At 43.5% G+C, this 20,928-nt stretch overlaps 1 protein-coding gene across 2 annotated transcripts in view; it reads right to left on the minus strand.

Moving 5' to 3' along the window:
- Nucleotides 1-20,180, minus strand: part of LOC144258990 (P2Y purinoceptor 8-like) — a 50,873-nt gene extending 30,693 nt beyond the window's left edge. The window contains exon 1 of one of the 2 annotated variants that reach the window (XM_077807143.1): nucleotides 20,065-20,180. The gene's annotated coding sequence lies outside the window, so the exon portion shown is untranslated. The remainder of the gene's footprint in view (nucleotides 1-20,064) is intronic. The other variant, XM_077807145.1, reaches the window with a different exon arrangement.
- Nucleotides 20,181-20,928: the final 748 nt, after the last annotated feature.

A 20,928-nucleotide genomic window follows, 5' to 3' on the forward strand; every position in this document is an offset into this window, starting at 1 on the left:
TTGGTAAAAAGACAAAACAATAAAAAGTGAACAGCACAAAACAAATATCTAACTAAGGCACTCTCCCTATTACAAAAGTAGCTGAGCACTTTACAATCTTTAATATATTCATCTTCACAACACCCTCCTGAGATAGAGAAGTACTACTATCCCCATTTTGCAGACGGGGAACTGAGGCACAGAGAGACTTAGTATCTTGCTGGTCTCCATATTGGAAGAGAAGATTGAAGGTCTGGAGCAACAGATAACGACCCTGCGTTGCACACGAGAAATGGAGGATTTTCTGGACAAAAGTCAGGATATGCTTCTACGGGCACAAAGCTCTAAAGATTTAGAGCAGGTTGCACAGTGGAGCCAAGAGGCCAGTGAAGAAGCTTGGCAACATGTGACCTCCAGAAGAAGAAGGGGGAATGTCCGGGTTCCAGCAACGCGGACACAGGTAACTAACCGCTTTCATGTTCTCTCCACAGGTACCATTGCGGAGAGTGGACCAGATGATATGTCTGGGGGGAGAAAGCAGAAGGAGACTCCGCTGGTTGGAAGGCATGAGATGCACTGTCCTGAGATGGGGAGTTCCACGACCATCACTCCCAAGAGAAGGAGGCGGGTGGTGGTGGTCGGGGACTCTCTCCTCCGGGGGACTGAGTCATCTATCTGCCGCCCTGACCGGGAAAACCGAGAAGTCTGCTGCTTGCCGGGGGCTAAGATTCGCGATGTGACGGAGAGACTGCCGAAATTCATCAAGCCCTCAGACCGCTACCCCTTCCTGCTTCTCCACGTGGGCACCAATGATACTGCCAAGAATGACCTTGAGCAGATCATTGCAGACTACGTGGCTCTGGGAAGAAGGATAAAGGAGTTTGAGGCGCAGGTGGTGTTCTCGTCCATCCTCCCCGTGGAAGGAAAAGGCCTGGGTAGGGACCGTCGAATCATGGAAGTCAACGAATGGCTACGCAGGTGGTGTCAGAGAGAAGGCTTTGGATTCTTTGACCATGTGATGGTGTTCCATGAAGGAGGAGTGCTAGGCAGAGACGGGCTCCACCTTACGAAGAGAGGGAAGAGCATCTTTGCGAGCAGGCTGGCTAACCTAGTGAGGAGGGCTTTAAATTAGGTTCACCGGGGGAAGGAGACCAAAGCCCTGAGGTAAGTGGGAAAGCAGGATACCGGGAGGAAGCACAGGCAGGAATGTCTGTGAGGGGAGGGCTCCTGCCTCATACTGAGAATGAGGGGCGATCAGCAGGTTATCTCAAGTGCTTATATACAAATGCACAAAGCCTTGGAAACAAGCAGGGAGAACTGGAGGTCCTGGTGATGTCAAGGAATTATGACGTGATTGGAATAACAGAGACTTGGTGGGATAACTCACATGACTGGAGTACTGTCATGGATGGTTATAAACTGTTCAGGAAGGACAGGCAGGGCAGAAAAGGTGGGGGAGTAGCACTGTATATAAGGGAGCAGTATGACTGCTCAGAGCTCCGGTATGAAACTGCAGAAAAACCTGAGTGTCTCTGGATTAAGTTTAGAAGTGTGAGCAACAAGAGTGATGTAGTGGTGGGAGTCTGCTATAGACCACCGGACCAGGGGGATGAGGTGGAGGAGGCTTTCTTCCGGCAGCTCGCAGAAGCTACTAGATCGCACGCCCTGGTTCTCATGGGTGACTTTAATTTTCCTGATATCTGCTGGGAGAGCAATACAGCGGTGCATAGACAATCCAGGAAGTTTTTGGAAAGCATAGGGGACAATTTCCTGGTGCAAGTGCTAGAGGAGCCAACTAGAGGGGGAGCTTTTCTTGACCTGCTGCTCACAAACCGAGAAGAATTAGTAGGGGAAGCAAAAGTGGATGGGAATCTGGGAGGCAGTGACCATGAGTTGGTTGAGTTCAGGATCCTGACACAGGGAAGAAAGGTAAGCAGCAGGATACGGACCCTGGACTTCAGGAAAGCAGACTTTGACTCCCTCAGGGAACGGATGGGTAGGATTCCCTGGGGGACTAACATGAAGGGGAAAGGAGTCCAGGAGAGCTGGCTGTATTTCAAGGAATCCCTGTTGAGGTTACAGGGACAAACCATCCCGATGTGTCGAAAGAATAGTAAATATGGCAGGCGACCAGCTTGGCTTAACGGTGAAATCCTAGCGGATCTTAAACATAAAAAAGAAGCTTACAAGAAGTGGAAGGTTGGACATATGACCAGGGAAGAGTATAAAAATATTGCTCGGGCATGTAGGAATGAAATCAGGAGGGCCAAATCGCACCTGGAGCTGCAGCTAGCGAGAGATGTTAAGAGTAACAAGAAGGGTTTCTTCAGGTATGTTGGCAACAAGAAGAAAGCCAAGGAAAGTGTGGGCCCCTTAATGAATGAGGGAGGCAACCTAGTGACAGAGGATGTGGAAAAAGCTAATGTACTCAATGCTTTTTTTGCCTCTGTCTTCACTAACAAGGTCAGCTCCCAGACTGCTGCGCTGGGCATCACAACATGGGGAATAGATGACCAGCCCTCTGTGGAGAAAGAGGTGGTTAGGGACTATTTAGAAAAGCTGGACGTGCACAAGTCCATGGAGCCGGACGAGTTGCATCCGAGAGTGCTAAAGGAACTGGCGGCTGTGATTGCAGAGCCATTGGCCATTATCTTTGAAAACTCGTGGCGAATGGGGGAAGTCCCGGATGACTGGAAAAAGGCTAATGTAGTGCCAATCTTTAAAAAAGGGAAGAAGGAGGATCCTGGGAACTACAGGCCAGTCAGCCTCACCTCAGTCCCTGGAAAAATCATGGAGCAGGTCCTCAAAGAATCAATCCTGAAGCACTTACATGAGAGGAAAGTGATCAGGAACAGTCAGCATGGATTCACCAAGGGAAGGTCATGCCTGACTAATCTAATCGCCTTCTGTGATGAGATAACTGGTTCTGTGGATGAAGGGAAAGCAGAGGATGTATTGTTTCTTGACTTTAGCAAAGCTTTTGACACGGTCTCCCACAATATTCTTGTCAGCAAGTTAAAGAAGTATGGGTTGGATGAATGCACTATAAGGTGGGTAGAAAGTTGGCTAGATTGTCGGGCTCAACGGGTAGTGATCAATGGCTCCATGTCTAGTTGGCAGCCGGTGTCAAGTGGAGTGCCCCAGGGGTCGGTCCTGGGGCCGATTTTGTTCAATTATCTTCATAAATGATCTGGAGGATGGTGTGGATTGCACCCTCAGCAAGATTGCGGATGATACTAAACTGGGAGGAGTGGTAGATACGCTGGAGGGCAGGGATAGATACAGAGGGACCTAGACAAATTGGAGGATTGGGCCAAAAGAAATCTGATGAAGTTCAATAAGGATAAGTGCAGGGTCCTGCACTTAGGACGGAAGAACCCAATGCACCGCTACAGACTAGGGACTGAATGGCTAGGCAGCAGTTCTGCAGAAAAGGACCTAGGGGTGACAGTGGACGAGAAGCTGGATATGAGTCAGCAGTGTGCCCTTGTTGCCAAGAAGGCCAATGGCATTTTGGGATGTATAAGTAGGGGCATAGCGAGCAGATCGAGGGACGTGATCATCCCCCTCTATTCGACATTGGTGAGGCCTCATCTGGAGTACTGTGTCCAGTTTTGGGCCCCACACTACAAGAAGGATGTGGATAAATTGGAAAGAGTCCAGCGAAGGGCAACAAAAATGATTAGGGGCCTGGAACACATGACTTATGAGGAGAGGCTGAGGGAACTGGGATTGTTTAGTCTACAGAAGAGAAGAATGAGGGGGGATTTGATAGCTGCTTTCAACTACCTGAGAGGTGGTTCTAGAGAGGATGGTTCTAGACTATTCTCAGTGGTAGATGAGGACAGGACAAGGAGTAATGTTCTCAAGTTGCAGTGGGGGAGGTTTAGGTTGGATATTAGGAAAAACTTTTTCACTAGGAGGGTGGTGAAACACTGGAATGCGTTACCTAGGGAGGTGGTAGAATCTCCTTCCTTAGAAGTTTTTAAGGTCAGGCTTGACAAAGCCCTGGCTGGGATGATTTAATTGGGGATTGGTCCTGCTTTTGAGCAGGGGGTTGGACTAGATGACCTCCTGAGGTCCCTTCCAACCCTGATATTCTATGATTCTATGATCTTCCTCAAGGTCACATGGGAAGTCTTTGGCAGAGTAGGGACTCGAACATGGGTCTCAGACTAGCACCCTAACTACTGGATGTGGCTGACCCTTCTACTGTGTGGAGTGTGGTGGTGTAGAGGGCTTTTTCACCCTTAATTGTGTGATGATTGGTGTGTGTTGTCTTCAGTTAAAGCAAAAGTCTGTAGTCACACGACAGCATGAGCTTGTTAATATTATGTAATACATCAGTGTATTTGTCATTATTTGTAGAATGGACTGATCTAAGAAAAGTTATGCAGATAACAAGGCTCCCTACCCCTAATTATAAACCATTTTTAATGTTATCTGCTCACCAGAAGACATAAGTCTAAGCACACATCATACAACTGTAAATATCTTCTATCACTGAATACACTGACAATACATGTACGGTATTTATAACTGTAGTGACGCTTAGTAGGAGGGCCGTAGAATGTCTTGTATGAATATATTGTGTGAATAACGAAGTACAGGCATGTACTCTTATGTAACCCCTACATATAACTATGAATTAATGAATTTCTAATGCAGCTCCCCTTTGAGCTATATTGCAGAAAAACAGTCACGGTATTTAGCAGATAGTTGAAACATTTCTACTCCCCCTCAGAATCTGTGTCTGATGTGTTCAATACGCTGTTGCTACGTTCCTGACTGTCATAGTTGCATGCCTCACAACACACTAAATCTTCCCTGTGGCATTTGAATCTCTTTGTTGCACAGCTACTCTCACAGCCACTCTGCACAAATGTGAAGATGGCTTCTGGAGCAGGTGACAGCAACATTGTTTTAGGAACAAGCTGTCCTAGCACCCATCCATTACTGGCAGAGGGTACTTGAAGATACTGGCCTGTTGCATCAGTCCATATGGGTGACTGATAATTTGCACGTTTTGGGAGCTGCCTGAAGGAGGCCATTGTTGGTGGCGGTTTCTCACTTGTTTTGTTTTTCTTAGCAAACAACTCGTAGCACACATTTATCCAGAGGTTCTTGTTTCTTACCACAGTACAAGAAAGTTACCAGAGAGTCAGAGGCTGCTGATTCTGAAAAAGCTGCAGTTGTGTGGGCTGCAGATATCTATCTTCAAACCTTGCTAGTGATATGTTAGGGTCTGGAGTGTGGCAAGTCTGAATACAACATGGAGATACCAGCGAGATATCTTGCCTGTACTGGGAGAGGAACAGGGAGGGAAGAGGACAGTCTTTCTCCATATGACGAGGTCATGTGGCTAATTGGGAACTTTGCACCACAGCAACCTCATCCACCCCCTGAGCTGAATCAGAGGCAGAACTGACAGTCCCAGGATCCCCAGGTGCCCCTGGTAAAATACCGCTGAACTTCTGGGGAAAAGAGAAGGAAATTGTGATGACTGGTGTGTGTGTGTGTGTGTGTTGCTTTCCTGCTTCCCCTGCTTACTGCTTCCTGCTCCTGTTCGTTTCCTGGGCCTTGCTCCCTGAACTCAGTGTTCCAGTTCCTGTGTGTACGTGCACATAGGGCTAGGTGTGTGCAGTTACTCAGGACCTGCTGCTACACACCTGCCATTTGGACTATGATGATGTTTTCTTCAGACTGTTGCTGACTTAACTGATTCATGGTTGTTATATGTGTTGATTCCACCTATCTTCATGTTTTGCTCAATGTCCTTGTGTTTTGGCATTGCTGTTCTAGGGTGCATCAGAGTGTAACTAATTGGAAATTCCTGCATAACTTATTCCTACAAGGTCCAACCTTGCTCTCAGGCAGTCAGTGAGAAAACTCAGAGACATTTCCATATTAATCTCAAGACTTTAGTGTTGCCTGCCATCCTGGATTTTCTTCTAATGCTAATAGGAAATTCCTGGACCCAGGAATGACTCTTGGGGTCTATCACAGTATGAACTTCTGTTTCAGGGTAATGACTTCTTAATGCCATGTGTTTTTGTTGTGTGATACTCCAATCCCTCAGACAGAGACAAACACCTACAAGATCTCTATCAAGCATTCTTAAAACTACAATACCCACCTGCTGAAGTGAAAAAACAGATTGACGGAGCCAGAAGAGTACCCAGAAGTCACCTACTACAGGACAGGCCCAACAAAGAAAATAACAGAATGACACTAGCTGTCACCTTCAGCCCCCAACTAAAATCTCTCCAGCGCATCATCAGAGATTTACAACCTATCCTGAAAAATGATCCCCCACTCTCACAGATCTTGGGAGACAGACCAGTCCCCCAACCTGAAGCAAATACTCTCCAGCAACCACACAACACACAACAAAAACACTAACCCAGGAACCTATCCTCGCAACAAAGCCCGATGCCAACTCTGTCCACATATTTATTCAAGTGACACCATCATAGGACCTAATCACAGCCACGCCATCAGGGGCTCGTTCATCTGCACATCTACCAATGTGATATATGCCATCATGTGCCAGCAATGCCCCTCTGCCATGTACATTGGCCAAACCGGACAGTCTCTACATAAAAGAATAAATGGACACAAATCTGACATCAGAATCATAACATTCAAAAACTGGTAGGAGAACACTTCAACCTCTCTGGCCACTCTGTAAAAGATTTAAGGGTGGCAATTTTGCAACAGAAAAGCTTCAAAAACAGACTCCAACTAGAAACTGCTGAGCTTGAATTAATATGCAAACTATTTTCCATTAACTTGGGTTTGAATAGAGACTGGGAGTGGCTAGGTCATTACACATATTGAATCTATTTCCCAAAGTTAAGTAGCCTCACACCTTCTGTCAACTGTCTACATGGGCCATCTTGATTATCACTACAAAAGTTTTTTTCTCCTGCTGATAATAGCTCATCTTAATTAATTAGCCTCTCACAGTTTGTATGACAACTTCCAACTTATCTGTATGTATATATATATCTTCTTACTATATGTTCCATTCTATGCATCCGATGAAGTGTGCTGTAGCCCACGAAAGCTTATGCTCTGATAAATTTGTTAGTCTCTAAGGTGCCACAAGTACTCCTGTTCTTTTTCCGGATACAGACTAACACGGCTGCTACTCTGAAACCTGTCAGTATAGAGCTTTGGTGGTCCAACAGGTGTGAAGGGTTTTTTTTATAGATGAGCCAAGAATATAAGCAGTTCATTTAGTTTAATACATTTTTGTATGTTCTTTTTTGCTTGTTCTCACTTTGCCCACAATAGCATTAAAGGTCACAAAAGGTCACACTTTCCAGTTACAAAGTAACACTACCAAAATAAAGTTATCTGGCTCATATATACAGTGTTCATCACCTGTTTGTTTGTCTAAGTAACTTTTGGCTACAGGGTACACCACAAGCTAAATTTAATAAGAAAATCACACAGACAAGAGGTGTTAAAGAGGCACATAACATGTTGTTTTTGCTCATCTGAACTTTGAGTGCTGCAGTATAACAACTCTGAGCTCACACAAGTTCAATTTTCTTTCTATCTATCTAGGTTATTCTACTGCACTTATCACATTGGTATTTGAGTGCCTATTTAAATGCATCCCTTAGGGAGAAATACATTACTTTCTTTACCCATAATTATTTTATCAATGAATATGTCTAGTCCCTGGATAAACAACATAGTGTAGCTGATTTAGATTGATGAAAAGATATCCGTTCATATGTTCCAGTCTTTGCTATGCATAACTGAAGCAGGGGATACAATGGGCCATACTGTAACCTCTGTTTTAGGCTGAACTCCATTGATCTTTATGTGATGGAGTGGGCGTATTCACCAGGCATGGTAATGACACATATGCATGCATTGACTTAGCATATTCTTGTAACTGGAGGTGGTCACTAAATGAATAGAAAAGTATAGTTTAGTTGGCGGTTTCTCTGAGTGTTTTAGAGGGAAACCCATTGATGCAATCAAAAAAGTTGAAAGTTTCAGTATATAGGAGTTTAAAGTAAGGATTGAGAAGAAACCTACCATCTCTTTTTTCACCATAAGCAAATTATTTTGCAATGTCTGCTATCTACAAAAAATCAGGGGTCAGATTTTCTGGGCTGTTAAGGCAGCTTTGTGCTGCTGTTCCACACAAAGCATCCCCAAAGCCTGCAGTTGCAGTCAGTGGAACATTTTCCCCACACAGTGGAATTCTCTGGTGGCAATGAACCATTGTAGTAGCTCCTGCACCCCCTCCCCTCCTGGCCTCCAAGTATATCTAGGGGAAAACAGGTATGGCCAGGGTAGCCCAATGCCATAGGAATCCCCAGTTACTGGAATGGTGCCTGAGAGCCACTAGTTGCTGGCACCATTGAGACAACCCTCATGTTGCTCTAAACTATCTGGGGAGTATAGCCTGTGATGATCTGACTGATGCTCAGGGGCACTACAATGATTGCCTAAAGCCACCCTTTCTCCCTCATCCACTGGGCTTGTGCTCAGCACAGCTTGCAAGCCAGACAATATGGCCCTTGTTGTTTTGGTGAATCTATAGGAATAATGTCTGTCCTTCCAGAGGAGAACTAGTAGACCATAGAACCATCAGGGGGTGAGTCAGAGAACTCAGCTATAACAACATGTGAAGAGCTGTAGCTCCTCAGTTGTCTTGCAGTTCCACTATACAGACAAAAGTATCTGTAGCTACTCTGGAGCTAAACTCCCTGAAGACTTTAATAAATTGTCACAATGAAGTAAATATGAAAAATAAATCTTCCTGGCACGCAAGCACCTTTTAGAAAAGAGATATAAAGCCTACTGAGTATGTGAAGTCAAGGAGAGCTCATCAAAAGCTAAAAGAGATATTAAGGGCTAACTTTTCAACATGTTACATACCATCTCCATTTATCTGCAGAAGCTCTCATGGAACAATAGAAATCACAGACAGAATAGACCTAATAAGCAGGGCTGGCCAGAAAGCAAGAATTATGTTTGGAAACATTTTGAGGTTTTAGAATGAGACCTTTAGAAATATTTTGTGGGGGGAAAAAAAAGCCATGAGGCAGAGAGAGTGAGTGACCTACTCTAGAACAGCCTATAGCCTGGTAGTTAGGGTGCTCACATAGGCTGTAGGGTCTCTGTTCTGAATCAGGCAGAGTGCCCTAATCTTTGGAGTATTGGCTATTCTGGTATCTCTCTCTCTCTCTCTCTCTCTCTCTCACCTCACCAGAAGTTCTATCCTGGAACTGAGAAGTTCTTCTGATGAAAAAGTATTTTGTCAAAATACATTCCAAACCAGCTTTACTTAGGATTCCCCTGCCAGTTCAGCAGGTCCCCACAATACATTTTGGTTATTGTTTCATCCAGTCTAGCTTTAACTTGTTCAAGTAATGTGGCATCCATTACTTCCCTTGGAAGAGACTGTTCCAGTCCAAGGGATCTTGCTGACATAAAATTTATTTTTGATACTCAGCCCAGGTTCTCCCTTTCTGAATTATGTCCATTGCTCATATTTATGTCCCCTTGTACCAACTTAAATTATTATTCTCATTCCTTGGCATAAGGGATGTATTACATGTTCAGGGCATTCTCATGATAGAGAGAAATAGGAAAGCACAGTTTTAAAATAAAAACTGCAGATAAGTTCCATTCCAAACATGCAACTTTCGACAATTGAAACCCTTGACTAGGAAAAATCAGATCTCCCAGTGATTCTACAGGTTTTTCAGCATGAATACCACTAAGGGCCAGGGCTTATGTGGGCCTCCAGGTGGTAGCAGGGAAAATGTGCCCTGAGATTGGCTCAGAGGGGAGACCTGACTTCAGAAAAGGTCAGCTTTTTCCCCTGGTGCAACTCAATTATTACCCTTATTTTCCCATGGCTCTGTCTTTTCCGTCACTTGCCCACAGCAATGTGTTGTTCACTGTTCAGCCTTGTTCTCACAGCACAATCTTGTCTCTCTTCCTGGCTCATATCAGATCTAATAAAGTCACTGGTGCTGTGGTTTTCAGAAGGTTCCTCTCTGCTGCAGAAATAAGTATCGTTATGCACAGCCATTGGTTTCCTTTGTACTTCATCGAGTGTGATTCTGTGCTGAACAGTCTAGATCTCACTCTGCCACCTGGATTTGCTTTGCTTTCTCCCCAGGATATGGACAATAAATTTTATTTGTTTTAGAATAAACCAGACACCTATGCCTACTACTACTTTGCAGTGCCCCCACACAAATGAGGCTGGGGAAAAAACTGCTTTATCTGCAGAGAGTAGCCTCCAACTAATCTGCAAGTATCTCCCGCCTCACTCTATACAAATACTAACTTACTTAGTTCTTTGCCTTAGTTTCCAGCTGTACCATTAAATGCCTTTGGTTCATAGAAAAGCAGGAGATATTGGCCCAATGGGTCTTTGCTGGTGAAGCTGAATTTATCTTAGTTATTGCTGATTGAAATTATTTACACAAGGTACAAAACCACAATCCAGGTGAAGTACTTGCAATGACTTTACCATCAAAGACATTTTAGTTACATCAGCAGAATGTAATGCGAAATAATAAAGCACATATTTGTTTGGGTATGGGGAAGAGCTAAATTAATTTTTGCTCCTTTGCTGTTTTATTAGGTTTTGCGAGGAGACAGAATGGCTGGAAACAGAATTTGACCTTAAAGCAAGCTAAAGATCATAAATGAAAACAAAACTCTGTACACTGAGCTCTTGAGATGTTAGGTGAATATTCAGATTGTATGACCCAAATATAACATTAACTTTCTTTCTAGGACTTTTTATAATAACAATTCTTTGCGTTATATATAGTGCTTTTCTTCTGAGGCTCTCTGACTACCTTAAAAATAATACTTTTCTGTTCTTTTTTCTGTACTTTTAAAGCATTACGTGACTTCTTTGCAAACAGGACAATGGAGGTACAGACTGGTTAGATAATTTGCCCCAAATCAGAAAGGAACTCTGTCATAGGGTCAAGACTAGGACCCAGCCTAGTGCTTTAAACACAAGAGTGTGACTGTACATTACAATGCAGCTCCTATTTATCAGTCATCACTGAATATTGAAAAGGCTTGAATCAGAAGTAGTAACAGAAGAAACTGAAAGTATGAGCCAGCGAGGGTGACCAGATGTACTGATTTGATAGGGACTGTCCTGATATTAGGGGCTTTGTCTTACATAAGACCCTATTACCGCCCTACCCCATCCCAATTTTTCACATGAGCTATCTGGTCACCCTAGATCAGGGGTGGGCAAACTTTTTGGCCCAAGGGCCACATCTGGGTGTGGAAATTGTATGCAGGGCCATGAATGTAGGGCTGGGGCAGGAGGTTGGAGTGTGTGAGGGGGTGCGGTGTGCAGGAAGGGGCTCAGGGCAAGGGGTTGAGGTGCAGAAGGGGTGCAGGAAGGGGCTCAGGGAAGAGGGTTGGGGTGCAGGAGGGGTATGGCGGGGGCTCAAGGAAGGGGGTTGGGGTGCGGGGTGCAGGAGGGGTTCAGGGTGCCGGCTGTGGCTCAACACTGCTTACCTCAAGCGGCTCCAGGGTCGCAACAACACGCAGTGAGGCTAAGGCAGGCTCCTGCCTGCCCTGGCCCTGCGCCGCTCCCAGAAGTGGCCAGCATATCTGGCAGTGGCTCCTAGGGGTGCGGTGGGGCAGGGAGCTCTGCTGCGCGCTGCCCTCGCCTGCGGGTACCACCCCCCAAAGCTCCCATTGGCTCCCAGCACACGGAGCCCTCTGCCCCCCCCTACAGGGGCCGTAGTGGCGTGGTGCCAGATGCTTCTGGGAGCGGTGCGGGACCAGGGCAGGCAGGAAGCCTGCCTTAGCCCCTGGCAATCCTGTGGGCCTGATTGAAAGCCCTGATGGGCCAGATCTGGTCCACGGACCATAATTTGCCCTCCCCTGCCCTGGTCCAGCTAAGGATAATTAAGAAATCAGCCCTGGGCCTTCAGCAATATTTATGGGCTATGTTTCAGCACTAAGGAATTTTTACTTCCTAAGTTATCAGACCCTGAAAATGGGGATTTATTAAGAAGTTCTGGTAGATTTTAAGTATGTTAAATGAGGTCTTCTATGTAAACTTACTGGATATCTTTTACATAAGGTTGATAGATGAGACACTTTTTTCTGTTCTTGATTAAGGATCAGCCATAGAAAGAGGGAAAGAAGTTTGAAGATTCAGAAAAGGAACTGAAGATGATTCCATTTTCTAGAAGAAAATAAGTAAGGCTGAAAAGAGAATAGGACTAGGTGTAAGAGTGGAATCAGCAAAATATGTTAAAATGATGTTCAGTTTTAGTCTTCTCTGCAGACCTTTGGAATTTTCACATACATGCATAAATGTGGCAGAATTGGGCCCACGATTTACGCAGCATCTGTAATAAATCTGTTGTAAATAGCTTGTAATGAATATATACTGTGACATGTATTATTTGAAATGCTTCACCAGTACCGACAATTCAGATCTATGTAAATTCCTAAGCAAAGCTGTCACACCTGACTGTAAGAATTAATCCAGAAAAAGGAACACTGGAATCTTTCTTGTTGAAACCAAAGTCAATTCAATGTCCCACTAAGCTGGAACATTTATTCTTGGAGTGCTTTGGTGGCAATCTCTTTGATGTCCTGGGACGGTTATTTCCAGTGGCTGATATGATGTTCCAATATAATAATCTTCTGCAAGTCTGGCATTATTCCACTCTTTTATTGAAACAAGAATTTATTTATTTTGTTTCAGGATAAGAAGAAATAGGGCCCATATTGAGAAATTTCAGAAATAGCTGGTTATGGCCATGCTATGAAATATTTTCATAATTTGCTGTGTTCTTGTGTAAGAGCTTGAGCTTGAAGACCAAAGTTGCAACACTTCTATTCAAAGCCTTCATCACAACTTTGGCCACATTTTTAATTGACAAAGGGAAATGCTGACAAATTCACGTGAAGAAATACACGCATTATAAACATAAAAAAATACGCAAGAAGACTTCCCGGGCATAGCATTAGTCACTTTTCCTATTAGCAGAGAGTTAGTTTATGCTGACTGTTGTGAACTGTATAAAAACATACTCTTAATAAAGGGAAAAAAATCTTACTTACCATACTAACAGATAATTCCCTGCATTGGACTGATCCTTTACCAGTGATGCCAGTGGGAGTGTTGCCATTGATGTCAGTGGGACAAGATTAGAGTTTAGGTGACATGCACACCCTCAGCACATGAGCTTGGAATTTTCTTGCTAGCGATGTCAAATGGGATGATATGAACTCTCTAGTTATCTCTCTACCTTGAAAATATATATGGGGACAAAGCCCCAGTGGCCACTCAGTTCCTTCCACTAATCTAATGTAAAATTCCAAAATATTTGGGAAGGCAATCACTGCCTAGCAGCAGATTTATTATCCTTACTTCTTTGTGTTTTGCCTTCATAGACCCACACTCCTGCGGCCATATCCACAAGCATGTAACGGCAGTCTCTGAAACCAAAGGAGGTAGACTCCAGGAGTCTGAATTGAACAATCATTGCAGGATTGCGCTCCTGAACTGAGTGACTGTTCAAGAAGCTAAATCCAGGGAGTAATGCTGCATGATGAAGTATGGAGAGAACTCTAGCTTGCACCCTGCACATATTGCTGTGATGGAAATATTTCTGAGACAGGCAGTAAAGGTTGCTTTGTATCTTATGGGATGTGCTCCAGTGATGGTATTGAAATCTCCAATGATGCCTAGCAAGGGAGTCTAATTCATCTGGATAAGGTCTGGATGGAAATTGACTGTCCCCCTAATATTATTCCCATGTGCAATGAACAACCTAGATGAGTTAGAAAACATCTTAATTCTGTTTAGATAGCAACTAAGTGCCCTTTTCACATCTAAATGATGCAGGCTAGTCTGTCTAGCAGTGAATAGCTCTTAGGAGAGAGCAGGGGAAACATCGGTAAGTGGATTGGTTGGTTTAGATGTAAACCAGAGATCACCTTTAATAAGAATCTGGGGTAAGTGTGACACTCTGCATCACATATTCACCATAGCGGTATTATTATAATGTAATTATGACATAATTATGATGCACTTTGTACAGAATAAAGAATGAGGAGTACTTGTGGCACCTTAGAGACTAACAAATTTATTTGAGCATAAGCTTTCATGGGCTAAAACCCACTTCTGAGGTGTCATTGGAAAAGTTATGATTTACTGGATATGATTATCCTATTTGTATGCATCTATCATATTTGTATCTGGAGTTATGAATATTGATTATGTATCTGTATTTCAAATGTGGTTGCACCTGGGTGACACCCACTAGGCAAGATGCTTCAGCCTAGACAGCTGATTGTGAAGGGACTATTCAAGGTAAAGGGCCATTAAGGGAAACAATAGGCCTTAAGAGAAGCTTATCCCCCACCTTGTGAGCCTTCCTGGGAATGCTTCAGCCAGACTATGAATAATGGCTGCTAAGACTCAGCAAGACATGCAAGGGCATGTGACCAGACTACATGACACTGAACTCCATTTTGGTATCTGTGTTTTTCCACAAACTGGGCTGTGAACTTAGCTTGGAACAAAGGGTTCCCGCCATTTGGAGAAACTATATTATGTGGGAAGTGACATCATCTCTTGGCCTCACTCGCCACACAAGAGAAAACCTGGAAACACCTGAGGAACAAAGACTGAACTGGGGTAAGTGCTGGTCCCAGGTTAAGGGATTTCTAGCCTGTGTATGGAAGCTTGGTGAACTGCTTGTATCATCAGTCAGGGTGACATATTGCTAATTCAGATCTTATCTATCTAGTATATTAGGCTTAGTTTATTTGCTAGGTAATCTGCTTTGATCTGTTTGTTATCACTTATAATCACTTAAAATCTATCTTTCTGTAGTTAATAAACTCATTTGATGTTTTATCTTAACCATTGTGTTTTTGAGTGAAGCGTTTGAGAAAATCTCAGCTTGGTCAGACAGGCTTGTTGCATATCTTTCCCACATTGAGAGGGGAGCGAATTAATTTATGAACTTGCACCATACAGATCTCAGTGCAGTACAAGACAGTATAATAATCCTGGGCTTATACTCCAATAGGGGTGCAAGGCTGGGGAGTGGCTGGTGCTTGCATAGTTGATCCTTGAGTGCTTGCATAGTTGATCCTTGAGTGGCTCAGGTAAAGCACTCAAGTAACTCAGTTGGGTGTGTGGTGCTACCTGCTGTCGTGTTGGGTGATAACAGGGCATGGGAGTGGCTGGGTCATTACACATATTGAATCTATTTCCTTAAGTTAAGTATCCTCACACCTTCTTGTCAACTGTCTAAATGGGCCATCTTGATTATCACTACAAAAGTTTTTTTTCTCCTGCTGATAATAGCTCATCTTAACTAATTAGCCTCTCACAGTTTGTATGGTAACTTCTAACTTATCTGTGTGTATATATATATAACTATATGTTCCATTCTATGCATCCAATGAAGTGAGCTGTAGCTCACGAAAGCTTATGCTCTAATAAATTTGTTAGTCTCTAAGGTGCCACAAGTACTCAGGTTCTTTTAACAGGGCATGGAGAGCCTGGCTTTAAGTCACCAGCAGAGCAGTGTGAGAGAGGCTGTAAGTCACCATCAGAGCAGTGTGAGAGAGCTAACTCAGCAGAATTGTTAGGCAGCACAGTGGTTCCAGCGGCTCCCAGACTGCATCCCAGGGGATACAACCCATCACAGTAAGAATCATCTTATTGCTGTGGAACAATATAACATTTCTGAGCTGATGTGATCAGCACTAGGAATGCAGCTTTCAACGAGAGATGATGCAAAAAGCATTCAGAAAATGATTCAGGTAGTGAGTCTATAAATTTGGCATATTTAAGGAAGGCTTCTGAGCAGGGGAAAATATGAATTAAGCCTTTTCAATATCTCATCTCGGTAGGATGAGAGAACACAGAGTCCTGCCTGGTGAGTGAGCGGTCAAAATAACAGCCAGGTGCACTTGTACAGGGATGAGGGAAAGACTGAAAATTTTTGAGCTCACTGACTTATAGACTTTAAGGCCAGAAGGGACCATCATGATCATCTAGTTTGACCTCCTGCACATTGCATTCCTGTAATAAACTCCTAATCTCTGGTTGAGTTATTGAAGTCCTCAATTCATGATTTAAAGACTTCAAGACTTCAACAGAATCCACCATTTACACTAGTTTAAATCTTCAAGTGACCTGTGCCTCAGGCTGCAGAGGAAGGTGAAAACCCCCAGCATCTCTGTCAGTCTGACCTGGGGAGAAATTCCTTCCTTACCCCAAATATGGCGATCCAGGTGAACCCTGAGCATATGGGCAAGACCCATCAGCCAGACACCTGGGAAATAATTCTCTGTAGTAAGTCAGAGCCCTCCCCATCTAGTGTCCCATCACTAATTGTTGGACATATTTGCAGCTAACAGTTGCCAATTGGCTACATGCCATTGTACGGAGTCTCATCATACCATCTCCTCCGTAAACTTATCAAGATCAGTCTTGAAGCCAGTTAGATCTTCCCCCCCCCCACCACTGGTTCCCTTGGGTGGCTGTTCCAGAACTTCACTCCTCTGATGGTTAGAAACCTTCACCTAATTTCAAACCTAAACTTGTTGATGGCCAGTTCATATCCATTTGTTCTTGTGTTAACATTGGTGCTTAACTTAAATAACTCCTCTTCCCTCCCTGGTATTTATTCCTCTGATGTATTTATAGAGAGCAATCATATCTCCCCTCAGCCTTCATTTGGTTGGGCTAAACAAGCCAAACTCTTTGAGTCTCTTCTCATAAGGTAGGTTTACATTACTTCATCATGTAGTAGCCCTTCTTTGCCCATGTTCCAGTTTGAATTCATCTTTCTTAAACAGGGGAGACTGGAATTACACACAGCATTCCAGATCAGGTCTCACCAGTGCCTTGTATAATGGTACTAGCACTTCTCTATCTCTACTGGAAATACCTCACCTGAAGCATCCTAGAATTGCATTAGCCTTTTTTCACAGCTGCATCACATTGGCAGCTCATAATCATCCTGGGATCAACCAATACACCCAGGTCTTTCTTCTGCTCTGTAGCTTCCAACTGATAAATCCCCAGGTTATGGCAAAAAAAAATTGTTCTTAGTCCCTAAATGCATAACCTTGCACTTTACACTATTAAATTTCATCCCATTTCCATTACTCCAGTTTACAAGGTCATCCAGATCTTCTTATATGATATTCTGGTCCTCCTCTGTATTGGCAATACCTCCCAACTTTGTGTCAGCTACAAATGTTATTAGCACATTCCCACTTTTTGTGCCAATATCAGTAGTAAAAATGTTAAGTAAGGTTGGCCCCCTGACCGATCCCTGAGGAACTCCACTAGTAACCTCTCTCCAGCCTGACAGTTCACCTTTCAGTATGACCCTTTGTAGTCTTCTCTTAAACCAGTTTCTTATCCATCTTTCAATCTTCTTATTAATCTCCATCTTCTCCAGTTTAACTAATAATTTCCCATGTGGAACTCTACCAAATGGCTTACTGAAATCCAGGTAAATTAGATCTACTTCATTTCCTTTGTCTAAAAAATTAGTTAAGAAAGAGACCAAGTTGGTCTGTAAAACCATGTTGTATTTTATCCCAATTACCGTTTACCCCTATGTCTTTAACTACTTTCTCTGTCAAAATTTGTTCCAAGAGCTTGCATTCAATTGAGGTCAAACTAACAGGCCCGCAGTTTCCTGGCAATTCTCCAGTCATAGGGTAGGACCTCTAAATTTATGGATTCATTAAAAATCCTTGCTATTGGGCTTGCAATTTCTTATGCCAGTTCCTTTAATATTCTTGGATTACCTGGTCCCCTCAATTTGGTCCCATTAAGCTGTTGAGTTTGATTTCCAACTCGGATGTGGTAATTTCTACTTCCATATCCTCATTTCCATTAGCCACCCTTTCACTGCCACTAAGCTCTTCATTAGCCTTATTAAAAACTGAGGCAAATTATTCATGTAGGTGTTGGGCAATGCCTAGATTATCTTTAATCTCCCCCATCCTCAGTGCGTAGTGGTCCCACTTCTTTTTTCCTAGTTTTCCTTTTATTTATATGACTATTGAATATTTTACTATGGGTTTTAATTTCCTTTGCAATGTCCAACTCTGCATGAATTTTAGCAGGTCTCACTTTCCCCCTACACTTTCTGACCTCCAAGAAGTAGCTTTCCTTCCTTGCTCATCCAGTTTGGTCTGCAACACTTCCCTACAATTTTTTCCCCATTGCTAGGGGTGCAGGCTTCAGATAGCTTCTGCAACTTGGATTTAAAGTATTTCCAAGCCTCCTCCACATTCAGATCCCTGACTTCTTCAGTCCAGTGCACTTCCCTAACTAATTATCTTAATTTTTTTAAGTCTGCCCTTTTGAAATCAAGGACCTTAGCTGTGGACCTATTTTTGTTAATCCTTCCATTTAGTTTAAATTGAATTAGCTCACGATCACGCGAACCAAGGTTGTCCCCTACAACCAGTTCTTCTGTGAGGTCCTCGCTGCTTGCCAACACTAAATCTAAAATTACATCACCTCTTGTTTGTTCAGTGAGTCTTTCGTGAAGCAAGCTGTCAGCTATCACATCCAGGAAAATCTGGGCCCTACCATTATTAGTAGCATTTGTTCTCCATAAAATTAAAGTCTCTCATGATCACAGAATTCTCAGTAATATTTATTTAATTAAAATATTAAAGAGGTCTCTATTCATAAACACATCGTATTCTGGGAGTGTGTAACATACCCCATGTGCTATGCTAGGGGAGCCTCTGGTAGCTTTCTTCCCCAGAGTGATTATGCCCCAAACAGACTCTGCCTTATCCATTCCATCACTTCTAATTTCTTTACAGTCTACCTCATAATATACAATGCTACTTCACCACCTTTATCTTTATTTCTGTCTCTCCTGAACAGCACATTTCCTTCAATCCCTGTACTCCACTCATGACTACAATTCAACCATGTTTCTATTATCCCTATAACAGCCGGTTTCACTTCCTGCACCACGAGTTCCAGTTCCTCCATTTTGTTACCCAGGCTTCTTGCATTGGTGTACAAACATCTCAGTTGTTTCTGCTTGTCTATGCCCACATTCCTCACCCGATTCGGTACAGTCATTCTAGTGCCAGTATTGCCTACCTGTTAGTGTAATTGGTATTGGAACTATCTTTCTTCTTGATATCCATTCCCCTACCCTCTGCTGTTGCTTTCTCCATTACTGTATCCTCTCTTATTTAATATTCCTCCAGCTCAATATTAGCTGAAGTGGGTAGTCCACTGAAATATGGCAATGATCAGATAGAAAAGCATTTCCTTTTCATACAGCAGTGGTTCCCAAACTTGTTCCGCCGCTTGTGCAGGGAAAGCCCCTGGTGGGCCTGGCCAGTTTGTTTACCTGCTGTGTCTACAGGTTCGGCCAATCGCGGCTCCCACTGGCTGTGGTTCACCGCTCCAGGCCAATGGGAGCTGCTGGAAGCAGCGGCCAGTATGTCCCTTGGCCCGTGCCACTCCCAGCAGCTCCCATTGGCCTGGAGCAGCGAACCGCGGCCACTGGGAGCCGCAATCAGCCAAACCTGCGGATGTGGCAGTAAACAAACCGGCCCGGCCCGCCAGGGGCTTTCCCTGCACAAATGGTGGAGCAAGTTTGGGAACCACTGTCATAGAGATAACTGGTGGAAAGTTTTCTGCGTGAATATCTACACTGCAATAAACCCCACATAGCAGCGAATCTCAGAGCCCGGGTCAACTGACTCAAACTTGCCGGGCTCACACTACCAGGCTAAAAACAGGAAGTGTAGACGTTCCCGTGCAGACTGGAGTCTGGGCTTTGATACTGACACCCTTTTCCTGGTTCAAACCTCACCACCAGGGAGCAATTAAGAATTCAGAGGCTTCAAATGGCAGAGCAGATCAAAGTTCCAAGGGTCAGAGTCTTGAGACCCCTAGCAAAGCACCAACAAACAGACTTGTCTCAGCTGCTAACTCTTGGGACCATGATCCAGCTACTGCCCATACACAGAGAACAAACATTTAAACAAGCAACCCACAGACCGATCAAATGTATCACTCACCAAGTCCAGCTATCTCCAAGCACGGAGTCTGCAGACTCTGAAACAATGCCCTCTGAAACTCCTGTTAGCTGCTGCTTTTCACAATGGTAAAGCTATAAAGTTTCCTTAAAAGCACCTATGTTCGTAAATGAAGTGTCACATAGTGCAACTATCCCTCTGAAGTCTATCTTATCAGATTTCACAAGCTAAGCTGATGTGGACTTCTGGGAAATGCGGAAGGACAGGGACCATCGGAAGGAAAATAGCATTCTACAGGAAGCACTGTTGATTCACTTGGTAGTCCTCTTTCGTGAAAGTCTGTATTGAACCAATGTTCTTGCACAGTGTTAGGAAACTGTGCTGCTGGAGGGTGTGTGTTTTTGCTGCAACATGAAACTGATTCCTGGCCATTTAGATCCACTGAACTGTTTGTGCTTATTATAGATTACATGAAAGAGAAGGGATATTTACCTTCGTGTCCTGGCCAAATTTCTAGTGGGAATTTGGCCTGCCTAAAACTCCCTTGTAGATTCAAAGATTTTAAGTTCAGAAGGGACCATTGTGATCCTCTACTATGACCTCCTGCATAACACATTCATAGTTTCAGCTGGTTGTGGTATTACTGAATATATTATTATTATATTATCCTCTTCCTTTTCTGAATTGTTGTGGAGTGCTACAATCAGCTGTTAAACTGTTGTCATATTCCACTCCAGAAGTGGCTGCATTTCAGGATATATGAATGATTCTTGCATATTAGTTTATAAATTGCTAAAAAAAAACCTCTGGGATAAAAAGCGCTACATAAGTATAAGATTGTTTTATTAACTGAAAGAATATGTAATATTTTGTAGAAAAGAAAACACTTGCTGTGACCCATAATCG

This window comes from Eretmochelys imbricata, chromosome 1, assembly GCF_965152235.1.
Source record: "Eretmochelys imbricata isolate rEreImb1 chromosome 1, rEreImb1.hap1, whole genome shotgun sequence".
In the NCBI taxonomy this organism is placed as follows: Eukaryota; Metazoa; Chordata; order Testudines; family Cheloniidae; genus Eretmochelys; species Eretmochelys imbricata.